Genomic DNA, 22,562 nt, shown 5'->3' on the forward strand with positions numbered 1-22,562 from the left:
AACTTGTGTTTGAATTCTGGAAGCTCCATTTACAAATTGTCTAAAATATCATGAAATATTTTTAATCTCTTGGGTCTAGGTTTCTTTGCACTGAATTTGGTACTGACAAGGTTGCTATAGGAAATAAAAAATACAGAAAGAGAAGAAGGAATACAGTGATGTACGATAATAATTATCATAGCCAGTTTTTTTGTCTCTAATACTCCATACATCTCATCCTACACATTTTTCCTGGGTGATTACATACAAGCCCAATTACCATATATACTTTGATAATACTCAAATTTATATCTCTGATCCAGATCTCTAAGATTCAGACTTTTATTTTCAATTTATAAATTCCCACTTCTTTATTAATGCATCTTTTTTTCCTGCCCCCCAAAATTAATAAGGAACAATAAGATTTTTTTTTTTGGTTGGAAGAAAGGCTCAGTCCATCTTATTCACTGTATCCAAAGTTTCCTAGAATGTCCATTGGGTTATCTTACTCAGGGTGACAGAACCAAGCCCTTCCTTCCTGCATATTGCTTTCTTGGTATTCTCTCTGTGCCTTTTCTTTCATGCTAGAAAACTTGGGTCCCCCTTGATTCTCTTTCCTTCAACCATTATGTATATATAGTCAGGCATCTGTGATTTGTTCAGAGTTGCACGTGTGATCTTTGTTGACATAGCCAAGGAAAATCTCAATATTTTTGTGAAATTTGTATGTACAGTTGGAGGTCTTCCTTCTTCTAGGTTTGGAATTTTGAGGCTGTGAGACTGGAGCTGTTATTGCCACTTGGCCACTGTGAGAGAAAAAAAAAAAATGTCTGAAAATAGAGCTAAGCTGGGGAAGCATGTCTGGGATATAGAACCAAGGCAGTGCATGATGGTGACATCATTAGTGTCCCTTATCAATTTATGCTTATACTTGGGCTTTGTGTTCCTTTTTGGCTTGTGGTATTTTGTACTGGGTTTCCTGTCACTTGGAACTGAAGCATTCCTGACTCACTCACATGATTCTCTATCTCCATCATTTCTACTTTAGTTCAGGACTTCCTCATCTCTTTCATGGATTGATCTAGAGCCTCCCCCTGTGATCTACCCTGCTGCAATATTTCCCATCAATCCTGTACTCTACACAGAATGACCTACCTAACACACAAATCTGCCCATGTCGTGTCCCTGCTTAAAACGTCTTTTCTGGCTACAGAATAATGACCAGTATCTTTAATCTTGTACGGGAAGCTCTGCAAGATGAAACCCTCACCTAAGTCTCTGACCGTTTACCATCTTTTTTTTTTCCCTCTCAATATTTGTGTATCAGCTGCCCTGAACAGCTAGTCTATTTCCGTAACAAACACACTGTGATGTTTTTTCAATGCTTTCACCTTACTCAAGCTCTCCTTTGGCTTAGAATACTCTTTCATTTTGCCTGTTGATGATTCTACCCACTGCTATTCATTCTCCTATTAAGAATCTAATTCCCCTTCTATAAACTCTCCTGACTCACCTCAGAATCCCCCAAACCTGGGTGAGATACTCTTAACCTGTGCTTTCAGAACTCAGTCATTATTTTTACTCCTGTATCTACCATATTATACTGAGAGCATATGCTCATCTCTAAACAACTCCCCTCCTCCCACTATCAGCCAACCCACATATATGACTATGTCTTGTTTTCCTTTGAATCTTTAGCACCTTGATAAGTTCCTGACAATAATGCCCAATAAATATTACTGATCAAATGAATGTATAAGAGAAAAACAACACCTTGCTTCTTGTCTCTTACACTGAAGAACTTTGTAGTTGAGCAGAGATATGGAAATATATTTCTAAGGAAAACAATATTAAGAGAACATATACTTCAGACAATTATCTTTCTGGCACAGGAGTGAAAAACGTGATTGCTGCTGCTTCTTTCAGCATCTTCAGAAACTGTGATATATAATTCTGCAGAGGAAGAGAACTAAATATGCTGGCCCAATTTCATGAAAGTTGAATTTGTGTGTAAACTTAAAAACCAAGTTACACGAATCTTCTATTGTAGATGAATATCTCTTTAATATTCATCCATTAAATTCAAATTGACACTTCTGTTTTCAATTGAACTAATGTATTACATTAAAATTTCCTAACCTCATTATAGCTGGCTGGCGGCCTAATGATTGCAGTATATTTCAATTTTACAAGAACAGAAAATACAGGAGCCTCTTCTGAATTTTATTTGATATACCCCTGTCAATATGGCCACCTTTTCCCTATTGCTCCAGTTGGGAGTTTCTTCCCTCTTCCTCTTTATTTCCTCCTTTCATTCACAACAAAAGCCATTGGTGCCCTCTCTCCAGTTCTCTCAAATCATCCCCACCCATAACAATTCAATCGTGATTCTTCACTTTATCTCAGCATATTTTCAGCACAATGTCAAAGGGCTGGCAGGATGTCTGGGTAAAATGAAAGAAGAAGAAACCCTACGTCATGGCTATTCCGTTGTACTAACCTTTTTCCACCGCTGCCTCAACCCAGCTCCAGTGCTGGATTCCCCAGGACCGTTTTTAGCACCACTTTAAGTTTTGATCCTTAGAAGATTGTGGGTGGGCTAATAGGACTCTTAAAATTAACTGAAATCAAAGCATTAATTTCCCTCTTACATTTCCCCCTTTCTTATTACAAACTAGAAACTGTCCAATTCTTTGAACTTAAGAAAAATAAAACTTCTCTGATCTCTGTTCCTTTGTATGTTGCTGCCTTTTTCTCTCCTCATCACATTCAAGAGCTGTCAAAGCATAGACTACTATCTCCTCTCTCTTTTTTATTTCATCCATTCTTTCATCATTAATTTTATTGTGAGATGCAGCCTACATTAAAAAATTCTCAACTTGAAAAAGAACACCTACAAAATCTACAGCTAACATCATATTTAATGGTAAGAAACTAGATAATTTCTCCTTAAAATCAGGAACAAAACAAGGATATCACTTCTCATCACTCCTGTTCAACATCTTACTGGAAGTTCTAGTTAATACAGTTTCCTTAAGAAAAGGAAATAAGAAGTAGACAGATTGGAAAAGAAGAATCAAACTGTCTCTGCTCCAGATAGCACAATTGTCTGAATAGGACATCCCAAACAAGCAACAAGAACAGCAAAAAGAACTTCTGAAATAGCAATAAATTATAGCAAAGTTGCAGGATACAAGTTTAATACACAAAAGTTAAACACTTTCCTGTATACCAGCAATGAAAAATTAGAATTTGACATTAAAAACAAAGCCTCATTTATACATTAGTACACACAAAGAAGTACTTAAGAATAATTTTAATGAATTTATACAAGATACGAGAAAAAGTATAAAATTCTGATGAAAGATATCAAAGAAGACATAAATAAATGGAGATATATTCCATGTTTATCAATAGGAAGACTCAATATTGTTAACATGTCAATTCTTCCTGGCTTGATCTATAATGCAATGCAATATCAAAAACTCAGCAAGTTATTTTGTGAATATGTATCCTTATTTTGCTGATTTTTTTGGATGGGCTTTGGATTTTGTAAAATGCTTCTTCTGTATCTATTGATATAATTATGTGATTTTTCTTCTTTAGTCTATTGATTTGATAGGTTATATTAATGATTTTTTTAATGTTGAACCAGTCTTCCATTCTTGGAACAAACCCAACTTGGTTATGGTGTATTATTCTTTTTATATATTGTTTTTATACATTGTTGGACTCAATTTGCTAGTGTTACATTGAGGGTTTTTTTTGCACCTGTGTTCACAAAAGATACTTGTCTATGGCTTTCTTTTCTTGTAGTGTTTTTACCTGATTTTGGTATTAGGGTAATACTAGCCTTATAGAACAAATTAGGAAGTGTTCCTTGTATTTCTGTTTTCTGGAAGAAATTTTAGATAATTGGTATCATTTTACTACATTAATTTTAGCAATTATCAATCTATTCTATGACTCTTACAAATACATAGTCACTGTGTCCCCAACTTTGTACTCTTTTAACAGATATATACATTCCCAACTCTATATTTTTATATTATGTTGTGTAGATTGAATTATTGGCCCTGATTCTTCACCTTTATAAATATCCATGCCCTTTGCCTTCTAACTTTGCAGTTTTCAGTCCATGATTTTGGGCCTAACAATGTTATTTTTTTTTGACCAAGAAGACTTTAGAAGATGTGATATGAGAAAACATTTGATATATTCTTGCACAGTGTGGCTTGTCCTCTTTACTTTCAATCATTCATAAGAGAAGAACAAGCATGTGGCAGTTAACCTCTTGGTCCAAATAAAATGAGACATCTGGAGCATATATGGACCCAACCTACAGTTTGGAGCCAAATAAAGACAGGAATAGCTTGATTATGGGCATAACCAAGGATTAGTGAGGATTTGAATAATGGGCGTGGATTACAATCAAATAAACAAATGTTATTTCTCTGTTCTCTCCTGAGTAATAGCCAATAAACATCTAAGAGGATTAAAAAAAATACAAACTCCATTTTCATTGAATTTAGTGACTGAAATACCAGTTTCTAATATCTAAGCATTCCAATAAAACATAGTTTTTAAAGTACTCAAATTTATGCACTTTTGTTAGTATAATACTGGTATTCCATCAATTTAAAACCCAATTTCTGAATCATTTACATCTGAAGCTCAAAATCAATGACTTCATCATATGGAAAAAATGCAAACTAATGGCAGCCTCAATTCTAGAAGGTCTGTGCTTTCTAGAATTGCAATAAGCAACTATGTTATGTAACAGAGAAGTTTAAGTTGCAATAATAATTATTCTCATTCAAATATTTCCTAATCTTATGGAACGTGATCATATAGTATTACAATTTATACATTTAACATTTTATCAAAATCTTCATGAAGAATTTAAAGATGAACAAATTAACTGCTTTTATTGAAATAAAATATAGAAGTTTTGTTTGTAAACATATTGTAGTCTGTATTCATTATGATTTGGTCAGAGAAATGGAAATCACTCCAAGTGTTTCAAACAGAAATTTAAAACAGGCAATTAGAAGCTAATTAAACTACTGAAAAACTCAGGAAAGTCACAATCATTTCAGGAAATCAGGAAATACAAGAATAGCTGGAAACAACCAAAATGGTCTGTATGAATGGTCCACACCACTGAACTGAGTTATTTCCAGAAGGGCTACATTGAAAAAGGATTATCGTTAAGTCACTGGCAATGTTTCATATCTGCCCACTCCTACTCCAAATGCAAAAAATGAGTTCTGCTTCTCTTTTCCCTTTCAAATCTTCTCACTGGCAAAATCTTGCCTGGAACTATGCTAGTAAGCATTGTGGGAAATGTGGTTCTAGACTTCCAACTCATACTAAAGGAGAGAATATGAACGGCGACTACTGGCATACAGTTCATTCTTCTTAAAAATGTTCAAAAAGATACCCACAAACTTTCAAATGTAAGATAAGATTATTTGAAGATAAAGAACATAGGGGAAAGTATTTGGAATTAGCTTTGAACCATCTTCTCACCATTCCCTCTTTTTCATTCTTTATCCTTCTCAATCTTTTTACCACCTTCCTTCTTAACTCTCCCATACCTTGTTGATTCCTGTCCTGTTTCCACAATCCCACCGAAGTTTTCCAGGTAAGTAGTGTTAAAGGCTACTGAGCTATTTTAAGTGGGAAGGCCAAAACTAATCTTGGAGCATGGCATTATGAAGAGCAGGGATCAAGGTGGAAGGGCTCCGGCCTGGGAGGGGTGACCAGTCCCAAGATTTTACTCACTGATATGTTTTTCACAGATGAATCTTGGACAAGCTGAAGGGGGGCTTGGTTCATTATCACTGGCTACTTGTGTGGAGTTCAAGCAAGAGTGCTGATCAAAGGTTGGAGCTTAGGGCAGCCTGGTGGAGCAGGAGACACAGATCGACTGGGAACAGAGTACATGGGATCACCAGGACCACTGCATGGACTCACCATCTCGGTGATCTGTGTACTCTGGACCAATAGTCCTGTCTCTCCTGCTCCACATGCCAGTGCTTATATTTTTATCCATTTAATTTTACTCGATGCTTAACAATTATATTTATACTTTTATTTATTAGAAATATATTAGCTATTTGGTTTTACTTTTTTATGAACTCTGAACATAATTTTATAAAATATGCCATATTAATACTAATACTTTTATAGCCTGAAATAAATTATACATTCGTATCATATTGCCACTTGGCTCGTGTTGCAACTACTAAACAAAACCAAGGCCTAACCCTAAATTGCAAATGCAATAAAGGAAAAAAGAAAAGAAAGAAAGAAAGTTAAGTTAGAAAAGATGGCTGAACAAAGTACCCATGACTGAAGGTTTGAGACAAATTCTACAAAGCAAATTTTTCTGTAGTATGTGACATATACTCTGGAACAAAACTGACAATACCATATTTGAGATAATGGGAACAGAAAAGTGAGAACAACTGGAGTTAAGAACTTCTCAGCTCTAATTTGGCTCAAAGGAAGCCAAGTAAAGGACAATGAGTGAGAAATCAGGCATAAGATGTATTACAATCCGCCAGTGGAGGAGAAGAGATTCTGAGCTGTACACAGATGTCTAGGTGCTAATCTCTGTTGTCCAGGAGAAATAAATGCATAATTACTCATTTAAATATACAACTGCTCAAACATAATCATAAACTTAAATAAATAAAATAAAATTAAGTGAAATAGGCATTCGCTTTGGCATATAGAAAGGAACTACAATATGAACTTGTAGAAAGCAGAAAGAAAAAAATTATTAAATACAGAAGCTGAAAATAATAAAATAATTGAAAAATATCAGAAATAATGAATAATTCAAGAAGACAGTAAATATCAGAAATAATGAATGATTCTTTGACAAACAGAAGATAAAGTAGATAAACATTTAATCTATCTAATTAAAACATAGCTAGGGAAGTGTTGATGGCACATTACCAGACTAAGAAATGAAAATAAATGGAAATTAAAAGAATAGTAAGACTTGTTACCATAGTTCATAGTTAACATCTTTGTCTTGTTCAGTATCTAATGGAGAAAGCATTTAATATTTCATCATTATTATGATGATCCCTAAAGGTTTTCAGTAGTAAATAGTTTTTACTATTTTAATTTGTTTAATTAACTTTACCAAACTAAGGAAGTCCTATTCTCAATTTGCTTGTTTATTTAATCATTAATGAGTGTTAAATTTTATCAGATATTCTCTTTGTATCAATTGAGATGACCATATATAGTTTTCTCTTTTACTCTGTTAGTGTGCTGAGTTATAGTTACTGCCGTTTAAACACCAAACAAACCTTGCATTGATGAGATAAACCCACTTTTTATGACTTTATCTTTCTAGGATCTCTAGATTTAATTTGCTAATGTTTTGTTAATTTTTGCTTCTATTTTAAAAGTCATATTGACATGTAAATTATTTTTGCTGTAGTGTTTGAAAGTTTGGTATCAGAATTTTACTGGATTTCTATAGCGTTCTGAAAATTTAGAGGTGAAGAGTATACCATGAATACATCTAGTGCTGGATTTTTCATTTGGGAAAGTTTTTAATTAATTAATTTTATTTAACATACATAGGACTAATCAGATTTTAAACTTCTTTTGTCAATTTTTGAAAATGAAGTTGATCATCATTTAGTTATGAATGAATGAAGTTTATTTAGTAAGGAATAAAGTTTTAGTTATCTTTATTGTTTCTAGTTTAATTCCACTATGATCAGCCAGCATCATTTGTATGATTTCATTTCTTTGAAAATTATTGAGCCTTTCTTTATGGACCAGCATATGACCTATTTTAGCAACTATTTGATATGTACTTGCAAAGGGAAAAATAATGCTTTACTGTTGTATTCTGTATATGTCAACTAGGTAAATTTGGTAAATCATAATGAACAAATTTTTATCCTTGTTAAGATTTTGCCTGCTTATTCTAGCAATTACTGAGAGATAATGGGTTAAAATTTCCAGCTATGACTATATACATTGTCTATTTTTAGTTATATTAAAATTTGCTTTAAATATCTTGAAGCCATGTTGTGAAATTTATATTTATATGAGCAACACAATGCAATGATCAACATAATTTATCTAGCCCTTACTTTGTTCCATCCAAGTTCTTTGCATATATTAGTATATTTAATTTTTAAAACAACCTTATGAGATAAATTTTTTTTTAATATTTCAGTTTTATAGACACATTAACTGAAGTTCAGAGCAACTTGCAAGTTTGCATATGTAGTAAGTGGCAGCAGTGGCATTTGAACCCAACCAGTCTAGACCAAAATGCTTTTATTGGCTAAAGAATGGTGACTTACAGTCATGCAACATTTTTTTAATAAAGACTCTAAAATTAGATTCTGACAAAATAATTTTGTTGTTATTAAGGGCCAGAAAGTAAATATTTTAGGCTTTTTGTGCTACATGCACTTTTTAAAAAGCACTTTAAAATTTTTAAAAATATTCTTAGCTCACAGGCCAAAAATTGATTGCTTGCCAGATATGTTCCATGGGCCATAGTTTGTGAACTCCTGCTCTGTTCCATGAAGTTGTGAATTCTAAGTTTTATGCATGAATGAAATATTATTTCAATACTAGGACAACTGCCTCTTTGAATGGGGGAGAATCAGAGGAACCAACAATGAAATTTATACGAGGAAAAATAAACAAGCAAGTAAGAGCAGAAAATTTAGAAATCAAAAAGCAGAAGTGCATGGGGTAACTATCCATGCAACATATTACAATGTATCACAAACTCTCCATTAATTAAAACAGTGAATGAAACATATACTATCATTGCTTCCATAGTGTTTGCATAGTAATGATGGTTACAGGTGACAAGCAAATAAATATGGAATATGCCATCTGTGATAAGCCCTATGATAAAAAATAAAATAGAGGAAGAGCACAGTAAATCAAAGAGAGATGCTACTTTTCATGTGTGATTTGGGAAGATTTGTCTGTGAAGTAATTTGAATATCTAGAGAATTTGAAAGTATACATTCCTGATACCGCAGAATTCTCATTTTACATATATCCTGAAAAGTAGTGTTTCCTCCTCCTAGATGCACATTAGAATCATTTAGAAACATCAGTGTTTTGTAAGGTATCCTCAGGTGACTCTGATGTAGAGTCAAATGTAAAGATCCTTGCTTTAGGAAAACTCTTGACCATATATATTCTTGTAAATACAAAGAAATATGTACAAGGATACTTATAGCAGCTTGTTTAAATAACTGGCATATTAGGAACAATATGTTGTATCTTGTGAATGTATAATTGTATAATCATATAATGGGATGTGATGAAGCAGTAAAAATGTATAACTGAAGCAACATCTATATCAAGATGAATAGCTCTCCAAAGCATACTGTTAAGAAAGTATAATTTATATCAGAAAGTAAAGAATATTATATATAAAATATTTTTTTTAAAATTACAACTCAGACTCTGTGGGATATGGCCAAAGTGGCAATGTTTGCAGGTAAATTTATAGTGTTAATTTGTAAACTTTAGAATCAGGAATGGATATCAATATTCTGTTCAAACTGTTAGAAAAAAATAAGAAAACTACAAAAAAGAAATAAGATAAAAGCAAAAATTATATATTATATGCTTATAGTGATGCATATATCATAAACAGCTTTTTATTGGAGTGAATAGACAAACTACCATCTATCACAATCAAGAAACAGTAATCACGATCAAGAAATACCTATCACAATCAAGAAACAAAGGGAGAAAGTGCACATAAACTATTATGGGATAGATAAATTATAAATGGGAATAAAAAATTACAGAAAAAGAGAAAATTGATAGAAATATTAGTATATTTGACATTTTAGAAAAATTAACTCATCATAGAATAACACAAATAACCAGATTTGACTCCAGGAGAAAGGAATCCTAAATAGAATAGTTTTTATGGAAAAAAATACATTTAAATGCTACATTCCTGAAAGGCACCAGGCTCAAATATTTCATAGGTTAGTCCTGTCAAAATGACTAACGCAGATAATCTGGTGCTATTTAAGCTACTTCAGGAATAAGACAAATAGATATATATATTTTTTGCTGATATTAAGAATCATCAAGGTAAATTAAGTAAAAAATAAAGAAGTATGACAGTATTTACAGTATGCTCCCACTTGAGTTTCCAGAAAGACATATTTACATATACTTGTAAGCACAAAAAAATGTCTGGAATTTTACAAAAAATAATCTGTTCGCAGTGGTTGCCTTTGGGGAATGAGCTTCAGAAGGAGACTTGCTTTTCACTTTATACCCTTTCATTTTCATGCGAGACACTGTACACTTTTTATCACGACACATTTAACGTTTTCTTTTAAACACAATATTTTAAACATTAGAATTCTGAAGGACACAATGACAAGTCAGCTATCTCAGGAAATGCAATTCAGAATAAAAGAGCAATACAGATTAATATTGCAACCAAAAAAACATGAAATGGCCAACTAGAGAAGTGAACAATTCAGTTCATCATTCAGATGATTTCTCTTCATGCTACTACGATCTGGACGTTTTGAAACCTGTGATATTTGCATATTTTGGTATCATGTAGTCTTAGTGCAAAGTCAGTAACATTTTAAGACATTAAAAATATATTATGAAATACTTAATGCACTCAAAAATGATGAAAGACTAATATTAGAAACTCATTAACCCATCATGGAGTTTAAATAGATCATGACCAATGTAACTGAAGTATCCCCAAATTTATCCACTTATCCTACCACCATCGGATCTAGCCTCCACTCTGGAATTTCTCCTTCCTTTTCTCCTTTTCTTTGTGAGATACACGTATAGATAGACAGATAGATATTTCAGCAAAATGTATTTCTAAATATATATTTCTAAATGAACTATTGCTTACTTTTGCTAATTTTTGAAGTGTACTGGAAAGTATTTGTTTTTATACAACTTCAGTATTATTAATGTTCAATACCACTAGCTTGTGGAGTCGTTCCTGAGAGTCGTCACTGAGGTACAACTAACTAATAAATTTCTTTTCACTATCCTATCGTTTTTATTATACTCCCTTTCAAAATTGAATTACCTTCTTCTTGATAATAGGTATTTGTATTATTTTAAGAGTTCTTGCCATTACAAACTGTCTGTTGCAAACATTTTTCAATATGTCTCATTCATTTGTGCAAGAATTTCTCTAGCCAAAGCAATTTACAGTTGGGTTGCTGGGATATTTTATCATTATATAGTATTTCATGAAATTTAACATGCCATTTGTTGTAAGGCATTATTATTTTATATAATAATGTAAAAGGAAAAGTATTCTGTCAACCACTGGTTTATAAGATGTGTCCTGATTACAGAGATGATAAAATGTGAAGTGTGATTTTTAAATTAATGAAATATAATACATAATGCCAGAGTACCATATAAAGAAATAGTATTTATATGCATATCCACAAGAAGTTTACAAGAATGTCTGTTGCTCTTCATCCTTACTGATATTTGGTATAATCAGATTTTATAAATTTTACGGGTCTTGTGAATATAAAATGATGTTCTGGTTATAACTTATATTTTTTAATTAATAAGAAACTTACTTGACAACTTATATAAATTATGTATAATTTCTGCTTTCTTTTGTATTCTTCATTATTGATCTTGCCAGAGAGCCTGTTATTCTTTTCAAAAGAGATTAATTTAGGATAATTAAAGTTGGGTTTCAATTTTAAGAGTTTAAAATTGTATGTTACCATTTTGTTATTACATTCTAACCATGGCATATGAGCAGAGGACAGATTCTGTGTAAAGCCAGTTCTCTGGATTTTGTTAGATCTTGTTTTATAGCCAATGCCTGTTCAATTTTATATTACAAGTTTGTTTGAGTCAAATGAGTATTATCTAGATGTTAGGTAGTATTCTATACATGTCTGTTGATCAAGCATCTTAATTGTGTTATTTCTATATTCTATAATTCAAGAAATGTGAAGACATTTTCATACAATAATTGAAGGTTATCTTTCTTCAAGGTTAATTTGGTCAAAATACAAAATATTTTTGGAAAAGCAAAGTATTTTTGTAAGTTCTAGCACAAATGTGTGAGACATTGTAAGATAAGCTTTTAATAAATGTTTTATTATACAAGGTAAGCTTAGTGTTTCCAAATTTCATTGTTGTTGCTATTTTGTTTTGTAAATGTCAATAATTGCATTAAATTTTCAGTGTGTATATAATGGCAAAATTGATTATTTTGGCAAAAAATGTAGTTAATGGTTGTTTATATATTTTTCATGCATTAACTGTTTTATATAACATTTATACTTAGTTTTAAATATTGGAGGAGATTTATTGTGGTTTTAAATTGCATTTATACTACTAAAGTTTTATTATCAACTTTTTAAATCATAGATTGAATGACTCTTTAATGAGAATTAGCCACTCAATCTCTTAATGAGGTAAGTAGTCAATCCAGGCTTGAAAGGAGTCAAATTTGAGATATCTACAATTTTATGTCATTCTTCTGCCCAGAGCCCCAAAACATTTTACAGAGGACAAATATAGATAAACAGAAGATTAAATGTAAAATGTAACTGTAAAATGTAAGGCTTAACAGCTTTAGAATTTTGAAGGACATAACATGTATCAACTAAACACAATACATGTCATAATAGAAACAAGAACGCCAGCTGGAGCAATGGTGCTAATTATATCTTTTTAAATCAACCTTGAAAATAAATGGGTTAAATAGTGGTAAATTCCTTCATTAATTTGATATGCTCTTAATTTTGAAAAATGATATAAAGCAAGAAAGATTATTAAAACTAAAATATCAGGAAATTACCTCATCTGAAAACAGCATCTAACAATTAAAATGAGGTAATGTCCTGGAAAGCCTGTATTGTGGTTTAAATGTGTGTTGTGATATAAATGATTTCAGTCACATATTTCCACTTTCTTGAACTCTTGGCCAATCTGTCCTCATTGTTACACAGCAATGCTAAACAATCTACGGAATAAGTGTTACAAAACATATTATACTACATTCATAAAAGATGTTGAGTACCTTCCATAGACTCCTGGTTATTCTCCATGCCTTAACTTTTTTTTTCTACTAGTTAGCAATTTCCATTTTAAAGTCCCCTGTATAAGCTAAATACTCCAGTCATCCATATTGCTTTACAATTAGATCTAAACACACTATCTTGGGATTAAAGATCTACTATAATAACATGATCATAGTTCCTGGTGTGCCTGAGACAGTCTGGCTTATACCTGTTGTCCTAGCATGATTATCAGCAGTGCCCCTTTCACTCTTCAAAGTGTCCTGTTTCAGAATGTATAGCATCCTATTCATGACCATCTCCTAGCCAATTTTCTCAGTGATATCTTACACTAGACTGTGTTTTATGCATCTCATTCTCAACCCGAAATAAATTGCTTAATCTTCCCTGTACAGTTTTCCCTCTCTTTTCTCTCCTTGTACCCCTGTTTATACAGTTCTCTTGTGCTCTCTGAAATGACCTTCGTCTCCCATTGTTTCCCTCTCCTTCAGTATTCATCATAGGTGTCACCTCTTTCACAAAAACTTTCATGATTCCCATTTGCAGGCAATCTCTTCTTTCTCTAACTTGGATAATATTTTACCTAGATTCATTTATCAGTATAATTTTCTATCTTTACATGAGGGTATTTAGTAAATGTCTGATCTCCATTACTAGATTTGATATTCCTTCAAGGAAGAATCAGTGCCTTCTTATTTTATCATTCACAGTCCCCTAACATTTTGGACAGGCTCAACAAATATCATTTGATTAAATAAATGAGAATTTTAAAGTCATACATTATGGTATATTAAAAAGGTTTTTTATCCAAAACAATTACATTAATAAGTATAAAGGAATTATGAAAAAGACAAAATAAAATTTAACATTATTAAGAATTGTATTAATTAGATTTCTATCTCCTAAATTAATGGGAATTTGACATTATAATTCATATGGTATAATTACATAATTCAGAAATTTGAAAAGCACATCCTTTAAAATTTGTAAGGCCTATTAAAAATTCTTCAATGCTGTTATTTTGTGGTAGTTTTTACTTTCTCTGACTGCTGAACTTTAAACCACTAAATTCTACCTGAAGTGATTAAACTCAACAGCTTTACATAAGTAATTTACAACAAAATTTGAAGTCCTTCATCAGCCTTAGAAATTATTTGATCTTTTTCAGTCCATCTTAAATATTTTCAGTTTTTTTCCCAAAGAAAATATTGCAGTAGTATTTATAAATCTGACAAAAACCAACAAAAAAAGCAAAACCCCTTTTCTAGGAAAAAGAAGCAAATTTGTATTTGAGAAAAATTGGTTTTTTCCATTCTAACATTGACTTACTATTAATGAGTTAAGGCTATTACAGGTCATGTGTTTGAAAATAAAATGAAAGAAATACAATAATCAAAAAACACTTTCTGAAAGGTGAGTAATAATTCTTAAAAATAAAAGTGCATCCCAGTAAAGAGGATTATAGTGGACTATTTTACAATATTTCTAAGGCTATCGGTGTAAAAATATTTTTTTAAATATATGAATGTATTTTGTTACATATATTAGGTGTTAAAGAAGAATTTACTGTTCTTTAGGTAAATGGAGAAAACCTTGTAATGAATTATGCTGTTCTTAAACACCTCATAAAATGTATAAGACAAATTATTATCTTAACATTAATTTGTAGTAGATATTCTGATTTTTTAAATTATGATATTTTACATGTTACTAGCAATAGAAAATTCTTCCTGAGCTACTGAAAGGAGCTCCTGCCCTCACTTTGAAACCTGCTGTCTTAGGGAATTCCAGCCAAATCCAACCCGTAAGGTCAGCTTTTAGAGCCTGGTTTCTTCAAGCCTTGTGCTTTAAAAACTGTTCAAGATATTTAGAGCCTCCACTGTTGACCTGGGATTGTGGCAGTGCATTCATTGATTCTTAAAGTTAACAAATACTAGAAAAGTAAAAGGTCAGATGTTTTGAATTCTAACTTGTTTTTCTTGTTATTTTTCTACATCCAAAGGCTACCTTATACTATATAGTCTGAGGAAAATTTTATATAAAGTCAGAGGGAAATTAGTATTGTGTATTTAACTAATAAGCAAGCCCCTAAAAATCAAATGATTTGATAATAAAAATCCCTTGGCACTAGATTAATGAATCAGAAGCTACTAAAAAGATGCATTGTGATAAGATCTATAATGAGATTCAGAGTGAAAAAAGATGCAGTCTCTTCAAATGGGTCAGCTGTCCCATCAGGGACAGTAGATAAAAGGAGATACAATCCTTGGTTCTTGGATTGCCTGTCATTTTGCCAAGGTGGTTAGACCTCTTGGTCTCTTTAACATTGGCTTTTCTGTACCTTCAGCCCACATGGACACAGGGAGAATATAAATGTGAGCATTGCTGTAACTAAAATGTGAGCAAGTAATGATACAGAAACACAGTTACTTTACAAGAAACCTCTAATGACATCACTGAATAATGTAGCTTTACAGATTTTACAAGTTAGGAAACTCATGGCCAGAAGCTAGAAAAGTTTCAATTTTACATTTCTTATGCAATAAAGTGACATTTTCTAAATTCTTTACAAATCACATTCTATACATACTGACTCTTATACCACGAAATTCCTATCCTCCATGTCAGTACAGGATTAGAGAACTAAAACTCGCCAGAGACATCGAGGGATAGTATTAAATTTAACCAGTATTGTTCTGTTTTTAAAAGCTGATTGTTAAAAAAATTTTTTAAATAACGAAAATTAATTATGAGCGGTACCTAAAAGGTGTTATTTATCGTTTCAGATATAGTAATATATACTGTTTATAGGTGTCTGTAAAGATTCTTACTACTCTTCTTGATTAGTTAGTTTCCTTTCTGCTTGAATGATACTATGTGCTCCTCATTACAGGCTATTAATATTTCCATTCCAAGCCACGGTGATTTCTTTTACTCTTTTTTTCTAGCTTTTCTGTAAAACCTTCCACTTTTCATCTACTTTTTTTTTACCTCAGCCCTGCCTTTTTCTTTTTCTGCACAAGCCATTCAGCTATTTGAAGTCCAGATCAATTTCTGTTTATGGAGTCTTCACTGATGATTCAAAGTTAATTTAATTCAATAGTATTTGTTGTGCATATTATATAATTTATTCCCTAATTATACCCAAATTAGCATTCCACATTATGCCATCTTGCACAGTGCTATAGTTCTTTTCTGTACATGTATGTCTCTTTCAAATAAGATTATAAGTAGTTAAAAGTTTGGAATTAAATTAACAGCATACCACATATAGATAGATTCTTTTATGCTTTTTGTACTTACAAATGTGTTTGACGTATTACAGAGAATGTATTTTATTCCAGAGATGGTTCTTTAAGACTCTATTCTGTACTTTGGATAAGTTTCTGAAACATAGTAAAGAAAGTACTTTTGTAGAAGTTTTATGTAGTAGGTGACATCAGCAAAATGGTGGCATAGGAGATACCAGCCATTATGCTCCCCCCAACACAAAAATAATTAGATGGCTATCCAGTAAGAAAATAGTTCTTGGAAGACAGTTAAATATCATTAATTTCAATGACAAATATTTTGGGGTCTTTACTTGTTGTTTGGTGGAATTGAGAATTTTCTTTTTCATAGACTTGTGCACAAAGACTGTCTAACAACTATTCATATTTCCTGTTAGTGACTGTATACATGTTAATTCCTGCAAGTTTAAAAGTCACTTGGTTATATCAGAGTTTTTGTCCATAATATATGCCACCTGTGAACACAGTCACAGCTAGGGGATGATGGACTTTATCATTGTTACAAGCAAATAATATCTATGAAATCACAACTTTGATGTACTGGTTATATTTTAAATATACATTAAAAACGTATAAAGTTAGCATAATAATGTTCTTCCTTTTATCACCTAGAATTATTTTACTCTTTTCTGCATTATAACAGCCATGAATGTTTGGCAATTTTATTTCTCTGGTAGTTGAAGAAATATGATTGCTCATTATGTTCATTCAGTATTTCCCAGTAAGATGTTCAAGCTCTGTCCTGGTGATATGTAGGTTCAAAAGCTGAGTTAGAGAATCACAGTAACAAGTATGACTTACAGATACCTCATCTGAGGCAGAAAAAGACAATTTTGCACCCTTTGTCCTCTATTTCCTTAATTAATGTCTTAGTTATTCAAGCTTGTGAAATGGCCTGCTGTGCACTGTGGTTTGAGGGATTGAGGACCTATTAATCCCCAAATATTTGTTCTCTAGATCCACATAATGCAGCTGCTCCAACCCATATGGCCTGACAGAGTCACCCTTAGAGCAGATAGATACTGAAATATAAGAAAGTGCTTTACATGTCGGGGGTGATGAGCATGGAAAGAGAGTTTGGAGAAGTAGAGGACATTTTTAAAGCATGTAAAAGCACGGAGAGGGATTTTGCCTTGAGATACAGCATAGCTCAGAAACAAGAATGGTGAATACACCATTTACCCAGTGTGGGGTGAGGAGACCAGACGGGGAATTGGGAGAACAGCTCAAATAAACTTTTCCTCGGACTGGATGCTAATGCTGTACTAAGGAAACGTTTCTTTCACTCATCTAGGATACTTATGGTATCTGGCTCAGTACCTTTAGGCTTAATGCTTTAGAAAGATTAACCAAACTAACAGAGGTTGATTGAGGGCAGGACGTCCTAAGCATCGTAGATGTAGTGGCTGAGGCAAAGCATTGTACTTTTTATTTCTAGAAGGTATAAACTGTATCTCTCTTTCTCTTTTTAAATCTGGAGAGATGGGGGATACTGGTGCTCTGCTACAGTAGAGAGTTTTCATGGGAAAAGAAAACCATTGGCCCAATGAATAAGAACAGCTAGATAAAATGATTACAATCTACCATATCACCCTCTGAGTCCACCCAGTTATGTCATGGAACAGGAAATACATATGTACACAATGGAATTAGTATTCAATGTGAGAAGCATTTTTTCCTTGGTTATTTTGAGTATATAAACAATAGAGGTTCATTTGTGTTTATTTTTCTGTATGTATCTGAATATGTATGGAGAGATTGCTAGAAAAAAGATTTAATCTAATGCAAGATATATTAGGTTCAATCTGAGGATTACCTCCTTTGTCATAGATAAATTGACTGTAGGTGCATGGGTTTATTTCTGAGCTGTCTTTTTCTGTTCCATTGATCTATGTGTCTATTTTTGTGCCAGTATTAATGCTGTTTTGTTTACTGTGGCTTTGTAATATAGTCTGATGTTTGGGAGGGTGATACCTCCAGCTTTGTTCATTTTTTTTCAAGATTCCTTAGGCAATTTGGAGTCTCTTATTGTTCCATATGAATTTTAGGGTTATTTGTTCTAGTTTTGTGAAAAATGTCGTGAGTATTTTGGTAGAGATTGTATTAAATCTATAGATTGCTTTGGACAGTATGACCATTTTTAATAATATTAATTCTTCCAATTTAAGAGCATGGGATATCTTTCTATTTCTTTGTGTCATCTTCGATTTCCTTCATCAGAGTTAATGCCAAAGCATTAACATGAACACTATTAATCTTGTAGTGGAGTTACGTGGCTATTATTAGCAATTGTTTGTGGCATTCTAATCTTTGATTGTGTAAATTAGATATGTTACTCAGCATTATATGTGCTCTTGACCCTTCATAAAACTGTAAATGTTTAGTTACATAATTCCACAACCTTACCAAATTTTAATCTGGACTTATTAATAAATCATTAGGGGAAAGTTTTAGTAAAGATGGCACAGAGGGTTATTTCCAACTGAGGTGATTGGATAGTGTAATGACCTAAAATAATGAGACTAGAAAGAGAAACAGGTTTGGAGATGACAAGTTCAGTGTGGGCCATGATGATTTTAAGCACCTACATGACTTCCAAGTCTTAAAGTCTAGCAGGAAGTTAGAAATACAGGCCTAAATTTTTTAAAAGATTTCTAGACTGTTGAAAAAGATTTACAGTCTTTAGTATATAGATCTTGGTTTTAAAGCCAGAGAGAAAGCACGTAATTAGCAAAAGAGGGAGACGTGAGTCTTTAAGGAATGCTGGGGAAAACAAAAGAGACTATCTAGCAGCAAAACAGGAAGGCATATAATAGAGAATGGTGTCTTGGAAATCAAGGGCTGATGGGTTCCACAATTGTTTGATGGTACCACAAATAATATGGAGCAGTGAAAGAAGAGAAGGGATTAAATGGGTTCATTACATTTTGAATGCCCGTGGTCACTGACAATTTGAGTGAAAGTAATTTCTTTGATAGGGGAAGAAGTCAGACTGAAATGCAGAGACATGAGTGAGGAAAAAACAGACAATGCATGTGGGAAACTCAAGTTGCTGGACTATGAGGGTTGGGAACAGATGGGAATATAGTCATAGGAAATCATGAAACTGAGGGAGCTTTTTTTTTTTTTTAATTGGGAAATGAGTGATGGACTTTATACAAAAGAAATAGAGATAGTAAACCAACCAAACAAACAAAAAGATGGTGAAAAAGAAGAGATACTTAGTAGAACGAGGTCTCTGAGGACAGAGGAGGGTATCATATTTGAGCCTGGATGGAGGGGCAAGGCAGTGAGGGCACTGCAGCTTGGCCACTGGACAGACTGACTGTAGGCTGGAGAGCAGGCATCTGCAGCTGAGGCGATTTCCCCAGCCCCATGTTCATGGAATGTCAGAGTGTGACTACCCACCTTTGGTGGCAGTGGAGTAGTGGGGGGCGCTGCAAGGAGAACTGTGCACTCTCGAGGTTCACTTAAGGCAAGTGTTGTGAGCAGCACTTTGTAATGAGGTGCAGCTTTACAGGCAATATTTATGATGAAATTAGCGTCACAGAAGGAGCAGTGAAAAGTTTTTGAGAGGGAGGGGTCTTGTTTATAACGGATACTTCTGATTAAAGTTTACTCTATGAAGCATCATTTTCAAGTTCAGGAAGCTAGGTGGCCTCTAATTGTTATTAATCACCTGTCAAGGGCCGCGCTTGCTTCCTCCTATTAAGTGTGTGTTTTCTCTTGTACTGTCCTGTTGCTTACACTATTTTCTGTAGTTCTTCCTATTGCTTTCTCATTGAGTCTTCTTATCTTTTCTCCCATTTGTTTCCTTGTGATAAAGCAGGGCTCAGTCCTCCTGGTACCTTCAGTAGCTAGCTACGTTACGTTTCTTTCACTGAAAACATTTCTTTTTTTTAAAGTTTGGGGCAGGGGTGTGTTGGGAAGGGAAAGAAAAACTGTTTCTAGAGAGAGAAAGGGTATGGGTAGAAATAGTGAGGGTTCTATCAGGAGACCTTGTCTTCCATTACTTTCTTTCCTGAAATTTTGTGATGACATTACTGATAACATTGAAGAGTTTAATAGATCCATTTTTTTCCTGATTTTAATATGTATGTTTTACATATGTAAACATCAATAAATTAATGGTTTAAATTATGTTCAAGAAGTTAAAAAAGAGGTCACACTTCCCTAGTAAGTCTTGAGAAAATATAAGAGCTTAATTTCAATTCCAGGCAGAAATATTCTTTCTGTGATGTAGGCAAGTTTTCTGTGACATGTAAAACGAACTATCTTATACAAGCATGGCAAGAGACAGATTTTATAATAGCATAAACATTGTAAAATAAGGAGAGTACAGATATGTGTGAGAAAGGTCAGTGCCAGTTAGAAATCATAAGGAAAATTAACTAAAGGTAACTTATCCAAGTAGATCCTGTATTTTACTACTTCTAAAGATTCAGCCAATTTTTTTTTTTTTTAATTCTAGTTATGTAGCTTTCTCAGAGCAGTATGGATGTTTTGCTTTTGAGAACAAGCAAAGATTTTACCACAGTGTATCTCAGAAGACATTGTACCAGCTTTTTTTGGTACAAAAAATCAAGTAATTCTTTAATAGTGTATATGTTTGTTTAAAAGTATCTGCAATTCTAAGAGTGGCTATATTCGAGTCACATAATGTCTACAGAAAACAATCAAGAAAGATCCCTCCCCGAAAATTCCCGCCCTTCTTATCACTTCCATGTTAATTCCTCAAAAGATTATTGTTTTTCTAAAGAATAGTAGTCTTATTTATTTATCCTTAACATTTACCACAATGCGCATGAGGTAATAAATTCTCAACAAATGTTTGTTGAACAAATGAATGAAATTGGAACAAACTATTTTAATTCAATTTGGCCAGTTTTTAGGTAGAATTTTTTAGATAAATGAGATATGATTTTGAGTCTTGGAAAAAACTAAACTGAATTAAAACAATCTTAGTTTTTAACTTTTATATGAAAATACTAATTATATAATTTGTTCATGTTCAATTCAAGAAACTGCCTGTTTTACTAAACAATGGTTACTTGTTTGGAAAGAGGTAACTATACCATTTCTTTTAGAGTGAAAATCCTCACTGAAATAAATTTTCCTCCTTATGAACAATACCATAACAAATACTAATATGTGTGTGTATACACATCTCTTCTTATTTCCAAAAGATACATTACCAAAAAGAGATTTTCTGGGAAGAAGAGTTTCATAGTTTAATGTTTTTGATGCACATGTAGTTTGCAAGGTCACTTTCTTTGCTTTTTCAATCAGTAGGTAAGTGGGGAAAGAACCCAGAAAAAGTTTATTACTGACTTTAGTTTCCCAGCTAGGAAGTGGCACCCATCAACTCTCCTCTGAGCTTAAGTTCCATTCCAAAAACTTGTCTGCATGGACATTTTTGTTTGTTTTTAATGATGAAGAATCTGCAATGTGATGGGTAAAAGTTATAGGTAAGGAATAGAAAAAAATTAATAAATAAACAATTCTAACTTAAAAATTAAACTATTGCAGTGGGCCTCCTACTATGACTTTTTAAAAAATTGCTATATTATCTAACTCCAAGCTCATAGAAATTGTTGTGAAAGAATCCTGTTTTATTATACTTCTATATTTCTTTTAACTACATTAGGTATCTCTCTCTGTCAAGAACACTTTTTAGTATGAATTATCTCAAAAATAAAATAGTGAAAATAACCAAGTAAAAGAAAAAGATGATTAAAAATATATGCCCCATCAACTATTACTCTATTTAAAAAAAAGGGGACCATAATTCAGAGTATCCTGCTTTCCTTTTATGCTTTGATTTTTTTGTGATTTGTAGTTGCCTTCTTCGAAGCCTATAAGAATACTCAGATAAATTAGAGTAAAATTAATGAGCTAAACAAGTTGTATGTAATTCATCTACCCGGATTTTTTCTAAGTATAATCTTTTAAGGTACTTTCACAAATTGTCTTAAGTTTTAGTAGCTGATCAGGAAAGAATAAGCTTTAACATTAAATTAAAAATAGAACAATTTGTAAATTAGTTTTCAGATTATTTTCGCTGATCTTAATGATGCACATATTGTCCCTAGTAACATACTTGTATAAACTATTCTTACAGAAACAAAGCTAAAGATACATTTTTTGTATAATTAAATATTTATATACAGAAATGTTTGGTAATCAAATTAGAGTACAAAGTTTAGTTTCAAGT

This window comes from Camelus ferus, chromosome 5 (assembly GCF_009834535.1).
Source record: "Camelus ferus isolate YT-003-E chromosome 5, BCGSAC_Cfer_1.0, whole genome shotgun sequence".
In the NCBI taxonomy this organism is placed as follows: domain Eukaryota; kingdom Metazoa; phylum Chordata; class Mammalia; order Artiodactyla; family Camelidae; genus Camelus; species Camelus ferus.